The sequence below is a fragment of the Amblyomma maculatum genome, chromosome 6, assembly GCF_055883805.1.
Source record: "Amblyomma maculatum isolate TAMU_Amacu chromosome 6, ASM5588380v1, whole genome shotgun sequence".
Classification (NCBI taxonomy): Eukaryota; Metazoa; Arthropoda; class Arachnida; order Ixodida; family Ixodidae; genus Amblyomma; species Amblyomma maculatum.
In genome coordinates, this window is record NC_139349.1 from 6,404,811 (window position 1) to 6,410,905 (window position 6,095).

Below are 6,095 nucleotides of genomic sequence, written 5' to 3' on the forward strand. Positions count from 1 at the left end.
ATAGCTCTTGCATCAAGCTCGCTGCGTTGTCGGAATATGCAGATCTCGGTCGGGCGAGATCTGCTTAAACGGCTCTGGCCGTGAAAACACTGAAGCACTGAAACTGGATTGCTGATGCCCTTACGGCGCACGTTGTCTGTATACTTATTTCGCCGACTCCGCTGCTGTCCCCCCCTGCAGAACGCAGGCAAGCACTCCTCAGCTACCGAACTCGCCCCGTCGGGCGGCGGCGGAGAGGACAAGATACCGGTGGCGGGACAAGACACCCTATCCACGAATAGCCGGTTCTCGGGGCGAGAGGCCCCGACGACACCCCCTGAGCTCGCATACTCTGCCCCTGTTCCTGTGGTCGGCTTCCAAGAGGCAGGACGGCACCCTGAGCAGTCCAGGCAGACGCGATGGGGGCAGCGGAAGGGCCGCTTGTCGACGCCGCTGTCATCGGAGGCCCGACTCGTAGACTCCGTGCAGCACACATCCTTCATCCACCAAAGCCGCCGAAGGGTCAGGCGGCAGCACTGGTACGCGCGGCTTACGTGCTCCTCAGCTGTTATGCTGGGTAGACTTTCAGACGGGTCCAAATTTATCGAGGTTTTGAAGCAGAAAAAAAAAAATGAAACAACTGTTTAGGGTGTACGTAGCTAAACCTAGCATAAGATGCTAAAGCACTAGTTTGGCGTAGTTTATCTTGGTATATGGTAAAAATAAATAATGGTGTCGACGTGTTCTCGTAATAAGTTTGTCCAAGGTGCCATGAGCAACATATAATCACCACTTTAACCACGCGTTTCGAACGTGTCTCCGCGGCCTAGGGAATCGTGTCTCTTTTGGACACACGTGTACTGTGCCGCTACTCGCCTTATCATCAGTCCCTTAATTTGTACCTCTACTGACTCGCACATACTCCTCAGCACAGAGTCGTAAGCTATCACATAGATCTATGACATATATAGATCTAACGTCCCGCTCAGGTGTACGAATGTGACTGAATGGTCTTCGATTACCGCGTCGTCACGAGATCCAAGGGCTCTGGAAGGTTTGGTGGCCACTTACCCTCCCATATCAAAGAGCTGCTCGGCTGGGCAGCTAGCTTCTGCCAAACCAGCCATGTCATGTGGTCTCGTGACGTTACACAAGCCGCAGGACAATTGGCAGTGCCTAGCCATGCCAGCTACCAACAACCACATGCCCCAGACATGGTTGTGATGTTTCGATCACAAGGCCGACGCCTATCATGCCGACGCCGGATTTTCTTAACGGTTTCGCATGAGAAAAATCTACAGAATGTTCGGCGTATGCCACGTATATCCAGAATTTGTTAAAAAGGAGTAAATCGGATGTCATATGGATATCAGTACTTTCTGGGGTTGGGTCAGACACCAGTCTATAGACTTTGTTTTTAAGGAATTCAAGCAAAAGTCAATCGCAGCCTATTTAGCAAAATCGGTCAAATGAGAAATATGTGCGCTAGCACGCGTCGCGCTGAATTTCGCTTTCGGTTAGAGGCTAGGGTTTCAAGGTCAGGCTGTGGGCACTGGGTCTGCGAAATCGGTGATTGGGCACCGCAGTGGTAGCGCAATATGAAATTGTGTGCTCAAATAGTACCTTAAAAGGGCATGCTGTATGCGCGTGTTCTGGATATATACTGCGCACTGATCGAAGTTTGGTTGGTTGGTGGTTTGTGGGGTTTAACGTCCCAAATCGACTCAGGCTATGAGAGACGCTGTAGTGGAGGGCTCCGGAAATTTCGACCACCTGGGGTTCCTTAACGTGCACTGACATCGCACAGAACATGGGCATCTTGCTTTTCGCCCCCATCGAAAAGTGGCCGCCGAGGCCGGGATTCGATCCCGCCTCCTTGGGAACAGTAGTCGAGCGCCGTAACCACTGCCTCACCCCGGCGGGGTGGATCGAAGTTTGATGAAGGCGACAAAATGCATTGCACAGCGCAAGAGATTGGTAGTTAAACACTTAGGGGCGAGTGGGTCACTGTATTTGCGGCGTTAGTATAGTACGTTAGCATAGCGGAGCTTGTCCTCGCTACCCCGGTATTTGGTCAGTGCAATTGGACCATGTTACCTTGTATTTCTTTCTACGAATCTGGGGCAAATTCAAACACACAAACAACGGGTTATATCGTTGGACTGAGAGCCTTACTGTAATACACTAAAATTTGTTTGGTTGGGGATGTAAGTGAAATGCCTAGCCGCTCGTTTCGATCCATGCCTGCGTTGAGGTGAACATCGTTGAGGGTGGGAAAAGGAGGCCTAGCCGTCCCCCTGGATGCATGGCTGCGTTACGGTGAACAATGATTATGGTACTCAGTCTAGTGCTGAAGTTCTAACATGCACGATTCATATGTCCATATCCATTAGTTGCTCACACAAAGGAGCTCCATGCATGCTTTCACTGAGGATAAATAGTGAGATATTACTGGGGATATGATTGGCTGCGGCTGCATGATGCTTCTCCACGACGAATGTAACATCGGCACAGCTGCCCGACTATGCTGCACCTTTGTAGCCTTCCCCTCGGTCACTCCGAGTACACTCGCTTAGGAGCTAGTCTTCATGCGTAGCGACATGAAAGATCCTAACCGGTATGGTAGTTTTCCTCTGTTACAAATTGTTATGTGCGACACATGACACGAAGTTTTGTGTAGACAACGAGCACTGCTTTATGCACCGAAAAAAAAAAAGCCTCTTGGCTATGTCATCGACAGTAAACTTTCTTGCATAGTACGTGCGCAACAACCTGTATACTGGCGTAAAATTCATCACAAAGACGGTAAGGCTTTGTGAGCTGAATTGCATTTGCAATATATGTTGTAACCGGTTCATAATGAAACAGCTTTCCAAGAATCAACGGCCAAGCCATTTACATGTCACGAATGCAACGGCAAATGCCCCTCATAGGAGGCCTTCCAACAAATGGCCTCTTAAAGGACCAGCCATTGTCCATATATCTGCATTGAACACTGAACACATGCTGTTTGCCATCCGCATGAGGCGGGAAAAATTTATTTCCCCTAATTTGCTAAGAGGCTCCTCTCTGTAGAGGCTATATACTGGATAGAGAGCTTTCCTGCTTCGGAAGATAGTCGCCGCACTTTGACAAAGATATCGCTATGCTTTGACCCTGACTGCTCATTGGAGGGTCAAATTTTAAAGTTAAAGCTCGGGTACTTTGACCATCTGATGAGAAGAGAGGAGTCGCTGACCTCAGAACCTATTGACCTCAGAACCTATTGCGATGTCTCGCTGGCACATCTCGCGGAATCTCGCAGAATCTCGCTGACACATCTCGCGAACAATCGCGTTGACTCATCTCACAGACGCGAGATAATATACGGGTTCGTACTCAGCATGCTGGCGCTGCGTGACATTTCGTGACGAGTAGTTTTGCTGTGGTTTGTGTAAGCATGGTGAAAATGGTAGTGATTAGTTGCGGAATGCTTGCGTTATAGTGATTGGTTGACCATGCCTTCTAATGCCAGCACCACCACTGTTCACTTATAATATTCACAATCTACTACATTCGATTCTCTGATTCCAGTACCAGCAGGAATATTACTGTGTTATTATTGAGCACTACATGTTGTGCTCAACTACAACGTTTCGCTTCACTGAAATGGCTAATCAAATCCTGTATACATTGCAGAATTCGGCCTGTTGATACCTGCAGACATTGTAATGAATATGCCTAATGGGAAATATCTGGGAGATAGACCTTCGGAGGATGAACTGCGCACGTGCACGGTATGCATGTACACTAATTTTGGGAGGTGCTCTATGAGCGCCTCGTGGACATATAAAGTTGCCTGGGAGACTCCCATGAAGACCTCCGCACTTTGATATGCTGTGGTGTACCAAGTGTTTATATGCCGAAAACGTAAGTTGTGTTCCGTTTCGACACAGATGGCTTGTCGACGAACGCAAAGTGTACGCCTGCAAAAGCGGAAATCTCGCATCTCTTGCATCGCAGGTCCATGACCTGGTCAGTGCAGCTGTCCGCCCTCGTGGTCACAATGGTGTCAGCCACCGTGATCGCGCTGACGTTCTGGCTGCACGACCCTGTTGCAGAAAGTGTGAACGATGACTACGTCGGTCAAAGCAGGGACATCGACAGCCAGTCCATCAGCACTGGTAACAGCGCCACCGCTGTCGCCTCCGCAAGACGGCACCATGGGCCTCTGCACGGAGGGACAGGTCACGGAGATGCTCTCAAGGCTGAAAACACCACGGACAGCATGGTGACACGCGAAGTAAAACGACGTGGGCCTTCTGCGAAGGCACGAAGCCCTGGAAGGCACGGCCTAGTACTGCCCTCAAAGCGCACGGCCGCTGGAGCTCTAGGAGGTTTGACCCGGTTGTCGCCCAGTTCGGAGGTGACGCGTCGGGACCTTCAAAGCAGCTCGCATCGGCCTCGGAACAAAGCTTCGCAGTAGCCACGGCGTCCTCCCCGATATGAGGCGGTGGCTGGGCTACAACGTGGTCACCAGCCTTTCTTTTTTGGGCAGGGAGGCATGGATGAACGAACAGGGCTTTGGCCGACTTCTAGATTCTTGGGACGACTTGTCATTCACTAAACGCAGTGAAATTTGCCTACCATCTGGAATTCCCAAGCCGCAAATGTGCAAATTGCATCCTGACGGCCGCGCCACAGATTTTATAATTCCAATGCCAAAGTAAAAACGTTATTTTATTGCTTGAGCCGAGCTGAGTTTTACCTAGAGCAATAACTGTTTCGGATGCAGTTCCAGGCTCTAATTATAATCTTGGGCATTGCCACGATGACATATAACTAACGGTAACCTTAATAATCATCTTAGTTAATAGCATATCCTTAACTGGACAGCGTTAAAGGCCCCGTTCTTCAGGAAGAAATCGACGAATGGCGCCCCGGCTTGTCATAATGGGGACGTGAGTAGTTGTAGGTGCGGAAGCAGGCAATGGCAAGCCGTGCACGCGCGTGACTGCGCGCTCATCAGTCAAGCGACCGTAGAATGGTCACTCGGTTCGCCGGTGGGGGCAGGTCAAATGCCTTTGCGCACGCTCATATCGAATCGCCAAGTTTAGCTTCTCAGATAAGTGCGCTTGGGACCAAGCTACGTAAGTTCGAATAAACAACTGAAATTTTCATATGGGAGTGCGTAATAAGGACATCTCATGGTATGGAACGAGCATGCCAGTTAAATGTGCAAGACGTAACAAAATGGAGTGCAACATAGCGTTTCAGGTGCAATCTCTGAACTGCCGATATCCTTTTCTTGTACAAACGCCTTCACGGGCTGATGAAACACGAAGCTGAATAGATGACAAGAGGAACACACACACATAGACAAAGACATTACTCGTCACACATGATGACACATGCAAAATAGGTGACAAAACATAGAAGAGGAAGACACACACAGAAAAGGACGATGCTCGTCCTTGTCTATGTGTGTGTGTTCCTTTTCTGTGTTTTGTCATCTATTTAGCTGCATGTTTCATCATGTCTGACGAACTAGCTCAACGCTTTACTGTATTATTGTTCCTTCATGCCCATATTGTGCCCCCGAGATTTAGTCCATCTTACTGCGATCTTCGTGGAAGAGCGTGAAGGAAAGAACCCCAGGTGGTCGAAATTTCAGGAGTCCTCCACTACGGCGTCTCTCATAGCCTGAGTTGCTTTGGGACGTTAAACCTCACAAACCAAACCATTTCCAGTTTCTTCGTTTCTGCATTCTCACTCCCCTCCCGACAGAAGGCAAATGTTTCTCTTTTTCTCCCGTCTTCGTTTTCATTGGAAGTTCGTAGCGCCTTATTCTGAACAGTCCTTTATATAACTTCCTTTCAAGTCTTTTGTTCAATTGGCATGTTCTCATTGATTTCAATATCTGCAAGACTGATTTTATTTTTCATTTCATGTCTTATTTGTTTCTTTTTTTTTCTATCTGTATGTGTGTGTAATACTTGTGTGTGCATTTTTCTTTTCTTAGGTGTGCTGCAAGACCGTATGGCTGTTCCTGCGTAGATAAAAATAAACATTATTATTATTATTATTATTATTATTATTATTATTATTATTATTATTATTATTATGACATTTCTAGC